The 16,898-nt window shown below is 41.0% G+C and overlaps 1 long non-coding RNA gene across 1 annotated transcript in view; it reads left to right on the top strand.

Annotated features, from left to right (window-relative positions):
- LOC139818622 (uncharacterized) overlaps positions 1–16,898 on the top strand; it is a 106,156-nt gene that overhangs the window by 18,874 nt on the left and 70,384 nt on the right. The gene's annotated exons all lie outside the window — the stretch shown is intronic.

Below are 16,898 nucleotides of genomic sequence, written 5' to 3'. Positions count from 1 at the left end.
CGGAATTAAAGCGAGATGCCGAAGTGGTTTTTATGCATGCATTTTGTGCTCCACGTACTTCGCTGAAACATTGTGAAAAGTAACTGCCGCGCCTTGCAGATTAAACTGCGCTTAAAGTCGACCGTCAAAGTCGGTGGAGAAGTGACGCTCATAGATTTCCTGCAGCATATTAAAAAATGAACTTGCGGAATAAACATAAAATATCACTTGCACCGGCGAGCGATACGGGCGGACGATGTTTCTCCGGGATGCTGTGGGCATTAAAGGCAAATTGTTTGACAACCATGTACCAGCGTGTACTTTGTATTCGCGTGTCTGGTGAACTTACGAACTGTAGCCGCGCGTTGCAAACAATCGCGGACGGAATAGTTTGTCCTGACCGCGCGCGTGACGTATGTACACACTCCACTTAGAGAACCAATTAAGCCGCAAGTTCTAAAGGAATGCGATCACATCCGCGGCGCTTAAGGCTGTTGGCCATTTGGGATTTAATACTATACAAACGAGAAATCGTACGAGTTTTCCCTTTCGCATTATACGAGATAAATGAGTCTTCCTGGTGGTGCTGTTATTCACGTTACCTCATCAGAGGTAAAACTATAACGTCTGGTTCAGAGAATTAAAATGCAGAGAAAGGAAGAAGAAAGGTTCATCAAAATCTTTAGGATAATGCCTGCTTTTAAGAGACAGAAGATTTATAATTTTAATCTAGAAGATTAAATTTCTATTAGTTGTTATTGATTTTCTTTCTATTGATATTTTTATGGTATTCAAAAGTAACTGGGGAAAGAAAATATTTTATTCTCTAATTTTAACACAACTTGAATTTCTTCGCTATGAGGAATTTTAGTTGCTAAACTTTGACTAAGTCTTTTAATAATTTTATGCAGATAGTAACGTGTTAATTTTTAGCGACGTTGAGCCAAATGCATTTTCCTTGTGCAACGTGCCTTCCTTGCGAACCTTCCTTTCGTGGCCTCTTCATTGCCCACTGAAATGTTATATCGCGAATTGCAGGCAGGAGACAATTTGTCCCTCTGCATTTCGTAAACTTGTTCCCCCGCGGTGCAATACACCTCTCCCACCTTTCGACCTCTCGATTTTACTTCTCTCTCCCTCTTTCCCTCTTTCTCTCTTTCTCTCTCTTCCTCTCTTTCTCTCTCGCTCTTTCTCTCGTTCTCCCCATCGTGCCGATCTCCCTCTTTCGCTCCCTTCCTCTTTCTATCTGGTTATCCTGTGGAGCGTGCACGATATCCATTTCGTGCGGATATCCCGTGGCGGATTCCAGGCACGAAAGCCGCCACCATCCCGCGGGAGTATGTCGGGGAAACGCGAAACGTCAAACGGGTTCGCCCTCTCCTTTCCCCCCTTCTTCTGCATCTGCCTATCCGACCTCTCTGTCTCTCTTTCTCCATCTCTTTTCCTCCACCGTCTATTTGTATCTAGTTCTTTCTTATCGCCTGTTCTCCCTCTCTCTCCTTCTTCTCTTTTTCTCTCTCTCTCTCTCTCTCTCTCTCTCTCTTCCTCTTGCCTTTCTCGCAGCCTGCCTATCCACCGAAAGGTGGTGGTCCCAGGGATGAGACTGATCCCACGAGAATATCAGGAGCTATCGAAGCGAACCGAGGTCGGATGAGCAATGCCGCTCTCTCGACATCGTTGGTGCGGGTGCTGCTGGTGGGATCGATTTTTTTTCCCGGCGCTGCCTATAGGGACCCTAAAGCACGAACGCGCCGATCTGCGATCGGGAGAGAAATAAATGCGACAACTCACGAAACTCTGCCGTCCATACACCGCGTTAGGCAATGCTCTCCGATCCAATGAATCTCTCGCCTTTTGTGCGCTAAATTACGCGCATATAGAATCGCCTGACAAACAACAAAAGGCATGTAAAATTACGTGCGCATGATATGATTAAACTCCCAGTGTGATATTCGAGGCGTGCAATAGTTCTATTAAACACCTCGTAAAAGTATTCAAACGCGACCATATTAAATTACTCTTTCATTACATGCTTGTCTAATTGGAGGATCTATTAATTAGTCGTTTAAATAGCGTCAAGAATTCACGAGCTACGCTTGAGGAGGTCTCACTGCTGGTGGTTTCAGCCAGGCAAGGGGACCGAAGAGCGGATAGAATGAATGTTAGGTGCATAGTGGAACGGCGAAATTAATTAAGCGGTCGAATATTACCGGGCATAATTGAGGCCGATACAACTCGAGCTTTGTGGACATTAAGGTACTTCTGGTCTGTACGCACGATTTTTGGCGGTACAACGAGTGGGGGTTTGATACGTTCGCGTCGAGCAACGGTAATTTCGAGAAAATAGGCGTTCGGGGATGCTCGTCGATATTGAGATTAATGATTAATGGAGTGGTGTTCGGGGTTCTAGTGTCGTTTAATCGCGGGCAATTCCCATCGGTTGGCGCATTTGCAAAAGCGCCAGTAGTTCGTCAGAACGCGAACTTGATTTTACAACCGACGCCCCCCTACAGAGATATATATTTAACGAGATATCATCGGTTGTATGTTGTAACATTAACTCGATGAATAGTCTAGCAGCGCGATGATATCAATGCTTAATCTCGTATCTGGCTAGAGCGGTCGAATACACCCGACTCGTTTAAAATCCAGTACCTTGATACGGGGGGCTAATTATGTACGTCGCACAAAGTCGAAATCTGCGAAATTTATGCGATATACCGCCGTCGGTCAATTCATTTTAAAATTTTCCGTCAAAAGTGCACCGCAGCGATTGAAAGTCAATATGTCGTACGCGCGTATATATCGTATTGACACAGATCAGGTATCTTCCTGCCGATTGGCCATTGACAAATTTAGCGAAACGAGGTCCGTTTTAATCCCGGATTATCTGCATATCGATCGCCTCATTGATTGAAAGAGAGTGTGGTCACGTGCCGGCCAGAAATTACGGACCCTATATTCAATGTAATGAAGTTACAGAGTCACGTGTTGTTAGGGGACGAGATCCGTTGCGAATACTACAGAGGGGGGAGTACGGCTGGTTTTGTTCTCAGGGGCCAATCGACCGCCGATTTCTCGATCCCCGCGCTACCAGATGGCAAAATAAATTAACTGGCTGAATTACGGATTGGCAGCCATCCCGCCGCGCGCTCAGTCACTTCCGGCTTAATTGCAGCCACCGCCCCCTAAATTTCAATCCCTCATCCCGCGAATCACCCTTCGGATGGGAAGAAAATGACGTCGGGCATTTGCGCTGAATTTTTATTATTACGTCTTAATTATATCTAAATATCATAAGATAGGGATTAGCAGGCATTTAAGCTGATGCTCTTTGAGCTATTATATAATTTTTAAAATAAAGTAATAATATAAAATATATTTATAAGAGATTGCAGACTAACTTATAGTATATATATATATATATATATATATATATATATATAACATCAAAATACTCTCATCAAAACGAAAAAAAAAACGAACTGTGTTTTTGTTCCGCTATAGAGTCATTAAGGCAGCATTTTGAATATTAAAAAGTAAAATAAGTTTTTATTTTCATAAAACAGTGGACTCGCTGGTTCATTGAAAAATGGTACAAATTGGGAGAATGTTAAAAAAATAAAAATAAATATAGTATAGTTATCAATATTGCAATGATGTATCGGTTCGCAGGACATTTAATGAAAACAGATAATATTTGACTATGTGATAGTACTTACAATTAATGCATACGATTGTGAATTACGGACGGTTGCAACAATAGAAATAAGCAGAAGCGGCCCTGTTTATCGCGACTTCTGTTAAACAGAAACAATGTGAAGGAGCGTCGACAAGTCAACGCCAGGCCATTCGCTCGGCAACAGACAGCGGCGGATAAATATTGATTTATTGCAAAAGAACGTTATGCATACGGAACGTTATACACATACACATACGCGCGCGCGCACAGAGAGAGAGAGAGAGAGAGAGAGAGAGAGAGATGCCAGGCATTATTGCTACGACAATTATTGCATCAGTTATTGAGCGCCTGCAGGGAAATGTTTATGACCTTATCACAAGCATTTAGTGAACTCTTTTCTTTGCAATATGCGTCGCTGAACATTTATTTTTCTTTTTACTTTTTCTATTTATTAAGCACACCTCGTGTATTATTTTTACAATAAGATCAATATTTATTTCTTATCTCTTTATATTAATTTTATTAATTCTTTCAAAACGATTAATTTTTCTCAATAAAATGATTGATTTTTTTTCCTGGACCGAGACCTAAGGTTTCGAAGAACCTATTTTCCATCTAATAGTAGTAAAAAATACCTTTGACTGTTATTTGATACAAAGATTCAACAAATGGGTTAAAGTATTTTAAACGCAATATTCGGAGATATTAATATTTATACGTAAAATGAAGTTCTAATATCCTAAAAGTTGATAAAAATAAACGAGATTCGACGAGATTTATGTGAGAGAAAATAACTTATATATTATATATCTGTAATCTATTTTAGACAATCTGTAATTCGTGTCAGAACTTAAAATAGGATTTCCTTTATAATTTTATATGTCGTGTATTCTGATATACATATATGTTTATTTTAATATTTCATAGCTCGCGTATGAAATGGATATACATACGGTCAGTGGATCGGCAGCGTATTGTGAATGTTTCTTAAATAACATCGGAAAATGAGTACATATATTCTGATAAGTAAATAACAGAATAAAATGGATAATAAAATGTTTGTTGCCGATTAATATGTCTATAATTGATAGGTGGTATAAGGCAACAAAAAGCCTACTATTAAGCTTCCAGTAATATATAGGCTTCTGACAATGTGTTCATATTTATTTTATATTTACATTGCATTCTGATTCTCTCTTCAAATATTTTTTATGTTACATGACACACAAAATTGTATAAATAATTCTGAAATCCGATGTTTAAAGTCAGTTTTAAAAATGTATCGTTGTAAGATAAAATAATAAAAGCAAGGTAAAATTGGAAATATAAGAATATTTTATTACACTAATTTATTACGCGCTTTATTACGCGCTCCATATTTAATTCCCAGCACAGAGAATGACGCATAGTGATAGAGGGTTTGCTCGTTACTCGCCGTTTCATTTGCTTATTCATTATGATTATTAATTTAATAAATACGTAATTTCTCTCGCGACCCACCTTTGTATCGCGTTCGGTGGATAAAATCCGCCGCTGCAAAATGGAGTCTGCTAAAATTTTAAATTAAGAAATGATTGCCGTCACGTACTTGAGTCGACGGGGCAAGTATCGCGCGCGAGATATTCATAATTTCGTCGATGCTGGTTATTGACAATTAACGCCTCGCGCGATAAATAAATACGTAACCGCCGTGCATTTCGGTGAGATTTAATTACAAAAATTCTCATCGATGGATCTTGCGCGCGAGCACACACACATACACACGAAACACACCCGCATGCAGACGCGCCACCGACTCTCGTGTTACGCGCCGTATAACATCATTGCTGTGGGTAAACGTGCGCGCGCGTCGTGCCGAGAATATTACGGCTATATCATCCGAGCGGGCCTCGCTACTACGGTTATTGCCGGTGCAGGACTAGCAATAACTTACTGCGCCTCGATGTAGCGCAATAATTTATCGCTAATATTTTCCGTCGTGGACGACCATCCCTATTCTCCGGCCACCCCCGCTGTCCTCGTTGTCCCCCTCCCTCTGCGTCCGCTTTTCGCCTTCTACACCGCTTCTCCGCTTCGTCGAGGTCGTCCCTTTTCCTCAGGGACATGATTCACGATTCCGGCGATTCACCGCCAACGTTTTATGGAACCTCCCGTGGAAGATCCGCGGGGATCGTGGAAGGACGCTAGCAAAAGGTACGACGGGCGGTTTTATGGTGGCTGATGGGCACGCGCGCGCGCGCGCGCGACAGTATGTGGGAGGGAAACGAAGACGTTTTCGCGGAATTTGACGGCTGGCGAGTTATGACGACGAAAAGGAGGAGCGGTGCCGATGACGAAGAACGCGGACGTGTTTTCATCGGATTTGATGACTATACGGTATCTCGCGAAATCGATGCGACGACGGGCAGAGCGAGAGGGACGAGGGGTTGCAACGAAGGGACGCTCCGTGGAATTTGACGAATGGCAAGATGAGACGAGACGCCGATATAACGCCTGGTCGCGAGAGAGCGAGAGAAATATATGGCGAGGAATATGACTATGGCTGAATCTGCACCAAAACTGAAGAAGCTTGAGCGTGTCAGGCACTGAGTGATCCAGAAACGAATTTATTTCAATTTGTTTATAAATATTTATAGATTTTTTTTTAAGTTACTTTTATCTTAAAGCCTGTTGAGAACGTAACGAAAGAGTCGTACGTTCATATTCTCTCTTTTGTATTCATTTCTTCTTTATATATTAAATAAAGTAAGAGATGATACATAGGTTGCCTTTAACACTTCCTTGTTTATGCTTCTGCTGGGGCCGCTAAAAATTATTACCTCCGTACCTCAAGTGCCATCATGCGTCTTTGGGGACATTGTATGGAATTTGATGCGAGCGAGGTGTGAGGAGAAAAAGGTTTGAGGCCGAATTGTTTTTGATGTAAGGAGACGGAAGGCGCGATGCGGAAAAAGGGCGAACAGTGAAAACCAGAAGGGAGAGATGTTCCGCGGAATTATATCCGCTTCGGGAGAGGTGATGTTGTAGAATGGAAGGAAGCACGGAAGCGTTTTTGCGGGATTCAAGAGAGTCGCGGGATCGACAATTGCGAGCTGCAACGCTCGGAAAAAGTCGACGCGGGGATACTAAGTTCCGTTGAATAGCTCGGGTTACACCGACAATATGGATGAAGAGGAATCGGAAGAAAGAGAGCGGCATCGAGAGAGAGAGAGAGAAAAAGGGGGAGTGAGAGAAAGGAAGAGAGAGAAAGGGAAGCGTGCGGAACGACGGGGAAAGTTTCATCGAACTCGAAGGCCGTGGAGAGTCGTAAGAACAGAAGGAACGAAGACATACGATGACAAGAAAAAAAGCATGCAGCGAGCACAAGGAAGTTTTATGGAATCTTAGAATCTCGGAGACAAGTTGTAGGAGGAGATGACTACAAGAGAGACATAGGAAAAGAGAAAGAGGGAAAAAGAGAGAGAGAAACAGAGGTAGAGGGAGGATGGAACGAATCCCGATGAAACCGCGTGTAACTTGTCCAGTATATTATAAGGTAACTTATGACCGACCGAAACGCGCCGAACGGACAAGTTTTATAAACTCAAAGCCCGGAAGGCAGATTGGAAAAAGTGTCAAAGAGCGGTAGTGTGTAGGAAGAGACGCTCTTGTTCGAAATTAAGATTAAAGTTGGAGATGTATTGTGTTATTATATTTTTTATACACGGCTCTATTTTCGTGAAAACTTATTATTACTTCTGGAAATTATGATATCCGGTGCCTACTAATGAACCTATACACTTTTAGTCAATTTATTTCTCGGTATTAAGCACTCAATGCAGGAAAATTGAGAGCGCTATTAACGCTTGTCGACGCTGTAAATTAATCTCTGTTTATCTGATATTGTCGAGCATTGTTGCTACCGGCAACGCGATCGAGGCTCGCGTTAGTATCTTTCAAAAATGACATCGGACCGGCGTATATTCAGCTGACGCCATACATTTGACGGCGTACGACACGTGTACCTTGCAGCGAGAAATGAAAGGAAGCAAAAATGGGAAAAAGAGAAATATAAATTGGAAAAACGAGAAGGGCGGCCGGCGATGCGGAAGGAAAGGACGGAAAACGTGTCGTTGGAGATGAGGAGAGGACGATAGATCGCCCGATCGTTGTCGTGCGTTCGATCTGCAGCGGCGAAATTTCATAATCTCTGACACGCGCGTGTCGTCTCTGTCAAGCAGGGGTGGGAGGGGCGGGGGAGAAGGATGAAAAGCGAGACGATCGATGCCGGCGACGATCCTGTACGTGCAGTGTTCAGGACAGGGTAGATCGATGTCGTGCACCTCGCGGAAAGACCCTTCCTTTCGCGTCTGCCGTCGTCCCGCCGCGGAATCTATCATCCTCATTTTCAGTGTGCGGTCGAACTTCCGCGTTTTTTAAAGTTGAGCGAGCGAAATTTCACTCGCGGTGCGTATATTTCGTCTTTTTTTCTTTTAGAGAGTTTAATCGAGTTTGAAACTCACGCGTTGATGTGTCCCTGTTAAGGAGCGTCTAAATATAGGAAGTTTCTCGAGGCTAGTGTCGGTAGAAAAGAGTAAAAGTGCTCATCCGCGCGAAGGAAGATCGTAATCGTCCCACTCATGTTAGAAGCCTCGTCTCCATCCTCGTCAGCTCCTTTCCGAATTGCCCTCGAGTAACATTCGATACTCGATCTTATCCCCAATTCCCCTTGGCTTTCATCTGATCGGACGCTAGACGGCGGCGTGTCTCTTTATTTGACCGCTATTTTGCGCAATTTTTCCGTTCGCTTTAATTTATAATGTGTGGATTTGATAGTTCTGAATAATAATTTACACCAAAAGAACACTTTAATGAAATTATAATGTTATGAGAAATGAATTAATTGAAAATTAATGAGAGTAACTTTACGCGATACTATTAATTAGCGATTGGTTTGAAATATTAACGTATTTCAGAGTAATTGGTTAAATAAATTATATAATATAAAATGTAAAATAGAATAACAATTTTTGTTCCGTTAGAGGAAATTAGATACAAAGATTTCAAGGATGTAAAACTTGAATTTTTATTTCTTTAAAGAATTTCGATTATATTGACCGAGCAGTGATGTGTGTAATGAGGAAACGGATCTTTATTTTTGCCATTTGATAATCGTCCGAAATATTCTTTGTGCACTACCGCCTTTGCTGCGGCTTCTCTGTGCGCGCATTCTTCTCCTAGAACGTCTACGGGGTGTCTCGGGGTGCTTTGAGAAAAAGAGAAGTTATCGGGAAAGGGTAAAAGCGCGCAGCAGGAAGGATAGGATTGGGGGGGAGCTGAGGATATTACGTATCCGCTCGTATCTTTCAGCTCGATTTCTTCCGATATTCCTCTGTCTCGTGGAAGCCGCCCGGCCTTTGAATGGGTATGAAAATTATTACACCCGCAGGGCAGGCGCATTCTCCGTCGGCGATTATTTATCGACACCCGTTAGATAAAGTACTGGTTCTTTGGAGTTCAATGGAAATCCGAATCATTTCGCTGGAAACGTAGCCGACGGTAACAACGTATGCGTATTAGGAGCTAATGTTTCAGAATCAATATCCTCGCATTTGGAAGAGCAGTTATTATCGCGATTCCACTTGAAAATCTGTATAATTTCTTTTATAAAAAGAAATTCTAACTCTACGACAATAAACTCCTGCCTCTCTTAGCACAAAGTGTGATATATTTTAAAACATAAAAGTTTAGTAAATCAATGATATGGTATCATACGGTAATAACATGTACTCTAATTTTTTTATTTCAATAAATTATATATCAAGAATTAATGAATATTTATGAATTATGATTCATTGTTTTTAATAATTATGAAAATCAATAATTGGTTTTCACATTTGTAAAATATTTATCTTTTCGGGAATATTTATGATAATGGATATTACATGTGTATTTGCTAATTTCGCACATTTATTTTTTGTCGTGAAATAAATTATTTATATTTACACATATAAATGCATATACACGTACATATATATATGTAGGTATATACGGAATAAAATATAAATTATTATTTTGTGCAGCATACTGTATGTTCAAGCCGCTATCGGGTGAATCCCTCTTGACAGGATTTACACTTTAAAGTTTAAAGCTAAACTCGAAGTTGAATTTAGTACCAAAGCGCGAATACCTATCTATCAAATTAAAATTTAACTCACTTTCCAATTGGAAATATCAAGCGAGTCGATATAGCGGGATTGTCGTAGTCCAGATTAGCTTCATTGCAGATATCCTATCCGCAGTCAATATGGCCATGGGGAAGTAATAACGAATTTTTTAAACTAAATATTACAGATACAAGAGCGTCTACAGTTTTAAAACATACGAATAGAGAGATAAGAATTTTATCTTTAAAATATTAATAAAATGTTAATGAAAATGTCCATGTTGTTATCATTTTTATTAATATTATTTGCGATTAATATTTTCTAAAAAATTAGGTACGGGATAATTTCTTTTATCGCTGATTGCATTAATCACATATAAGTTTATATTATATTGCAGGAATTGTTAAATTTGGTAAACAATAGTGCAAGCAATAAATAATAAGCGATATGTACCGTACAGAACAGATATGCCGAGGCTCTTGACTTTGGTGTAAGTTCTTTATTACCTAACAGGATGTTTGCTCAAGTCGGAAGCGATAGTATCCATAACGTCGAAGCAGAACAAAGTGTAAGGGCGAGGCATAAAATTGAGTTAAGTTAGTGTGTAAGTTATGAATATTGGCAAGATCCGAGGAATATACATATACTGCTCTCTTTTCTAAATCTTCTTACACCGACGGCGCACTTAAAAAGTCGCTTATATTTACGAGGTTAACATCTTTATTGGTATTTGTCAAGTTCCATCTCCGTACTTATTACGAACCTAGATTTCAGTTACTGATCATCGGTATGAAAAATTTAGGTACGGCAAAAGGAAGATAGCAACCGTTTATACAAATCGTGATTTTTTCCTTCGTTAATGGAGAGAATTCAGTTTAAAAAAGTGTGGGGTGTGAATAAAAATCCGATAGTATGTAGGAGCTGGCGCGCGTTTCTTGATTACCAGAATGGAAATGGAAATCTGGATTTCCTCGGAATGCCGGTAGAATTAGTAACGATCGTGTCGGCGATAATGTCACCGCGATGGAGAGGAATTTTAATATTGCTACTGTCAAACGCCCGCGAGAATGCACGCTTAATCTACCCTGGCACGCCGAGAACACGGCGATTATTTCAATTTACCCCGGAAAGAATTCGAAGACACCGGTATTACAACTGTGACCGGAATTCGTTCAATCGATGTAATGCGTCCGCGAAATGTTATATTAATAACAGGATGCAAATAAATGTGGGAAAATCTTATTCGTTTAAATTCACTCGAACTTCATTCCGCCATGAATTTTAATTTGATGTTAAATATTAAAAAGTAGCGACGAGGTTGCATTCCTTGAAACTTTTACCAGGAAAGCTCGACTCTTTAAACTTATCAAAAAATCCGTTATCAAAATGAGAAATGACACATGGAAAGAACGGTTTTGCTGAAAATATCCCAAAAATTTAGCTGGATACAGATCTGAAAATAATTTTGTTGCACCATCAAAATAATTATAGCAGCTGTCGCTGAAGATAATAATAATGCTGTAAAAAATTTTGACATTTTAGCAATCAGCTTGACAGTTCTACATAATTATTTTGATGGTGCAACAAAATTATTTTCAGATCTGTATATATCTATAGCTAAATTTTTAGATACTTCAGCAAAACCGTTCTTTCCGTGCGTGATTGGGACACTTTAGCTAGTGTAACAAATAAACTCGATAAAGCGATTCTCTATATTAGAGTTCTTCGAAAGTGAAAAGTTTTCCCTGATCAACCATGATAGCTACACGGGGGCGGGCTCCCGTGCCGAACTTTCGGCTCAGCGTAATTATTTACTGTACCGCACACACTCGGTATAAATAAATTAGTAGGATCGTTTTTGGACGAGCCGTTAAGGCAGTAGTAGCAGCTGAGGCTCTCGCAGTTGCTCGTCGTCGAAGGAGGACTTCGTGACTTTAAGGGCGAGACAACAGAGCGCGCGGAGAGAGTACGCGCGTGCTAATGTTCCAAGTGCAGTTATCTATGAATGACTTTTAGGAGAACCGGTGTTCCAAAACTATCTCGCGAACATCCGTTTGGCGGAGATGCCTAAACTAGCGATGGAAGCAAACGCGCGGAGGTGATATCGATGTAAATGCATGCGCGCGCGCAGCGGAGATGTGAAATTTTCTGCGAGATTAAATGGAGGAGGAATCACCTGCGAAATATGCATCGGGAGATGCTCAGGCTCGGTATTCGAAGAAGAAAAAAAGATCGTTCGGAATTGGCCGTTCCCTTTATTCGACGATGATATCCCCTCGCTCCGTCATCACGCAAGCGTGATTGGCGCTGCTTAAAATAAGAGACGATTATACATCAAATTTATGCGATTACATTTTAGCTCCGATTTTCAAACAAATATTTCACGGCGAGCTTTAACGAGAGATATTCTCTCGTTGCACACTCGGCGCTAAATATTAAGATAAACAGATTCCGGGAGTGTGATAGTCGCGCGGAGATTATAAAATCGGACAGATAGGCATAACTTAACGCCGACGGACTGTAGAATAAAGTAAACTCGCTGTCACATATAAATCTTTCGCACGTTGTGCACATGAGCGAAGCGATAAATATTTTGTTCTCGCGAGAAATCGAAGTGTCGCGCCAAAGTAAAGCAGCAAAATGCAAAAGTATTCTTCGAGAGTCGCCGCATCTTTATTTTCGATCGGCAGACGAAAGGATTATCTGGAAATTGATGGATCACCCGTTAGCGGGCGCATCCGCCGGCTGCAAATAGTCGCTTGTGGCCGCCGGGGGGTAGGTCGGGGATCAGAGGGTTGGTAACGCCGACGGGACGGGGTATAAGGTTCGTGGTGCCTTCAGCCACGAAGAAGCGCAGTGAAGCGTACACGTGATAAGGGCCACCCCCGACGACGCCGCCACAGCTCCACCGTTGTCGGAGTAGTGGTGCGGCCGTGGGGTGGCCGCAGGCTTGTCGGAGATGGGACCTCGGGTGCGAAATCGAAGGGGCCAGCCTCAATTTATTCCAATATTTAGAGCGAGAGTCGAAAGAATTAGCTCTCCGGTGGACCCCGGCCTTTTCTGCCAGTCGCGTTTTCCACTCTTGCCATCTCGCTTGCCATTCTCTTTCTCTCTCTTCCTTTTTCTCGACATTTTCGCCCCTCCTTGTTGGTCCATCGGACTTTCAATGAGTCGTTTATACCACTGCTTTACCCCTTTCGGGTCGGTGTTCATTGTGAAGTCGTTTGGGGGTGAAGCTCACCACAGGAGGACACCGGACTTCCAACCTTTACCACCGCGATTGGATGTTTTCAAAGTCGCCGAGGGAATTCTGTGAGTCAAATTGTAGAGAGGAGAATAAGGACGTGGTTAGGGGGGAGGGGGGAGGGAAGCAGATACTTCGTCTTCGTAGATATTTCAGGAGGAAATGTTTCTGATGCTATTTGCCGAAGGATCAGTCCACTCGCGCGTGAGTAGCAATCGAGAGCAATTCTTGAGCTCACGCAAACATCTGATAGTCCATGCATCGATCCACGATGAAGAGAGATCTTTTTACATTCGGTTCCACGTATCGCAAAACAAACGTTTACGTAATGGGATTCCTTGCGTTTCCTCTTTTTTTGGTATCTCAGTTAATATCCCGAGCGAGGGAAGCTATAATAGAGAATAAAAGAATAAATATTTTTATATGCAGAAAAGCTAAATTGCCTAAAAATATATCTTAAATGATTTTATATCGACTTATTTATATGTTCGGGCATTTATATTCGCATTACTCGCAATAATATCGTGTGAACGGGCAAACTCATCGTATTCTTCTTGTCGATCGAATTCCATTATCGCCGTAATTCGGCGGCGCCGAGAATTTGAGCGTGAAATAGTATTCGCCAAAGTTATCATCCGCGGAAGAGAGTAACGCGCGCGCGAGCTCCTCGGCTGATTTATCCTGAGGAACGACCTTTCGAGGCCGGACCTTGAGATATTCCGCCGCGAAACTTTGCGCGTCCGCGAAATTATTACACCCTGCTGCGAGAGAGAAGAACGAAGAAACTTGCGGGGGAAAATTCTTCCGCCGTGTGCAAACTCTTCAGGAGTAGCGACTATAGCTACTAAAACGACACTATACATCGGCAATCATCGAGCCATTATCTGCATGGAATCCCGTGAAGAAATGGAGAAGGAAATTTTATTTAATAATATATCCTTAGCATGTGCAATTTTATATATACATATAAAGAGGATTCTCTTTTATATACTCTCTGACTTACAATTACTACACAGCTTTGACTAAGCTATTATAAAATTATGTTATAACGCACTACATCTAGTATGTGTAGCTTTTTTATTTTTTCTGGAATTATGCAATTATCAATTATAACGATATACAAGAGTGCTTTTCTGATATTAAATTTTCCTTTAATTAACGGTAGTACATTATAAGAAAATAATCTCGTGATTAACACCCAAATATAATTAACGAGATTGAGAATCAGATAGAAATATCATCGCCCTCTCTGAACTTCGTCATAGAAGAGACGTTGCCGCTGTATTCTGACTCAGCATCCGGGCGATGTTATAACCTCGAGGTTCAAATTTATTGTCAGCCACGGAGGAATTTTCTCTGAGTTTATTTTGACAAGCTTTCGCCGAGGTTAATTCCATCCGCGTACTTTCCCTCCCTCCCCCCGTCGTCCCTCTGCCTCGCGTACCGCCTCACCGATTCCACGGCGAGCTTTTTTGAAAATTGCCTCGATTTTACGCGCGCTCCTGATTGTGTCGTTCGTCGTGAAATCCTTTTATGCTCTTCAAATCTTCGCCGCGGGCTTTCGCGAGGAAGCTCAGTGAAATTTCTTTTCATGGTCACCGTCGTTTCGCACAGACCGCCGCCGCGCGCCGCCGCGCTACCTCGGACCGACTTCCGAGGTTTTCCCACGCTATCGTTTAATTCTCTTGGCTCGCCTTTTTTCCGCCTAATAAACGCCGTCAGCCTTCTTGACAGACTCCCCGCAGCAGCTAGCGGCTGCAGCTCGACTTTTTCATCTCCATTCTGCTTTTTAAATTTTCGCAGCTTCCCTCGCGCACCGCGCGTTCAACGTTCCCCACTCGCGAACGTTCCCCATTTCAAGGTTGATTATACTTTCAGTGGAGCGTTAGACGAAGATTCTTCAAATATGCATAGGAGTGCTGGGAGTTCTATACTATTTCTTCATTCCGGTAAATCCGTTTCCGAACTAGAACGGAGGTCCACATTGTAAATTGCAATTGAGGCTTGCGGCAGAACTATATCTTGTATCAAGTTTGCTAAGTTTAGGGTAAGAAGATAACATCCTATGATAACAGTGTATAAGTTTTAACGTATAAGAACCGTTAATCGCATAGTAAAATTACTTCAATCTGTTATATATATATATATATATATATATATATATATGCATAATTTTAATTTATGAAGCTGTTGAATATTGATTTGTAAAAAACATTGTGTAAAAAAAAATGTATAAGAACGAAGGTAATCGTTTCTCATAATGTTTTGGCGCTCAATTTGATATATATATTGTTCTGTTACACAACAATGTTGAGAAATTTAAGATTAAAGTTGCAAAAATAGCTACTTTGGCATATTGTAACTACGATATATGGTGTATTGGACAAGTTTTATTGCAATCAAAATTGTAGCCTTTAAATGAATTTATTGTGTCAATTATAAAAAGTTAAAAAGTTAAAAAAAAAGATATTTATGATCAATGTAAGGTCTGTTGCGTCAAAATTGCGACTTACATAGATCTTATGTTAACCATAAATATCTTTTTAACTATATAATTGATATAATAAATTCCTTTTAAGAAATAAAAGTCCTAACAATATAATTAATTTTTATTGCAATAAAACTTCAACACGTTATATATCATAATTATAATATGCCAAAATACAGTAAAATAGTTTTTTTTAACTTCAACTGCAACTGTTTCAAAATTGTGACACGATTGAGTAATTTATAATAGACGGGGTCATATTCAGAAATAAACTACGGGAAATAAATATTTTCTTTTCGTGCTCGAAAAAATTATTTTGTAAAACAGTGAAATAAACGAAAAAAAATATTAAACTTATTGCGATGTGGAAAAGATACAAAAAATGCCTATATCTCTCTTGCGCTTGTTCTTGCTCTAACTGCATTTAACTAAACCGTTGTAAATATTTATTTCTTTAATTCTTTCACGAAGTGTCTCGAGTTCTCGTTGACGATTGCGGTCGTGTAATTTTCAACGTTACTCCGTATAATGTAGAATGTAGTATCGTTCAGAAGGTTCAACCAGGATTAAAACCGAGAGAACGATCCGCGTTCTAGACGTCGCATCGCATTTGTCGTCGACCACTCGGTAACGTTACCTGCAGTTCCCTAGGCAACGCAAATTATAAGTTCTGCCCTTGAGGTAGGCGAACGACTCAGTTTGCTTGTTCGACACCGCGTTTGAATCTAATTGGTTTCGCTTATCGCGTGACCGCATTCTCGCGTTTTCGCTCGCGTGCGTTAATTATATAGCTCGCGGATTGAAATGTCACCGTCTCCGCGAGAAGCATCCAGCAGCGGAAAGGAACGCGGAAAAGCTCCGATATTCGTAAATTGCATGCATAAGTTCGTTAGAAAAGCTTAAGCTTACGCAAAAAGCCGCCGAGAACGAATCCTAAACTCACTTCAAAAAGGCTTACGTTAAAAGCATAGTTGGCCGCGAGTATGATCCACTTCGCGCGACGAAGTGGATTCACTTTTCACGGAAATTTAATATAATTCCAAACTGTTTAATTGATCCCGACGATGGAATCTGAAAAATTGAATTAAAGCGCACGTCAAATAAATAATCCTTTTGCTACTGTTCGACGAGCCAGTATAATCACTTTGCCGTAATTGCTTCTCATTCGCGTTCGTTTCAAAGCCTATTTTAATACAATTCGACGCACTATTGTCGAACTGAATTGCGCTGCAAACGTTTTGACGCGTACTTTGATTCCGTTCCGATATTACTGCGTACCTACGATCTAATTTGGCACCGCGAGATTTAATTAGCGTCCAACTGTCGCATCGTTAATCACTTAATTTACGATTAAGCTCC

The sequence above is a fragment of the Temnothorax longispinosus genome, chromosome 9 (assembly GCF_030848805.1).
Source record: "Temnothorax longispinosus isolate EJ_2023e chromosome 9, Tlon_JGU_v1, whole genome shotgun sequence".
NCBI lineage: Eukaryota > Metazoa > Arthropoda > Insecta > Hymenoptera > Formicidae > Temnothorax > Temnothorax longispinosus.
The sequence above is the reverse complement of the archived record's forward strand: the minus strand, read 5'-3'. Positions and strand labels throughout refer to the sequence as shown.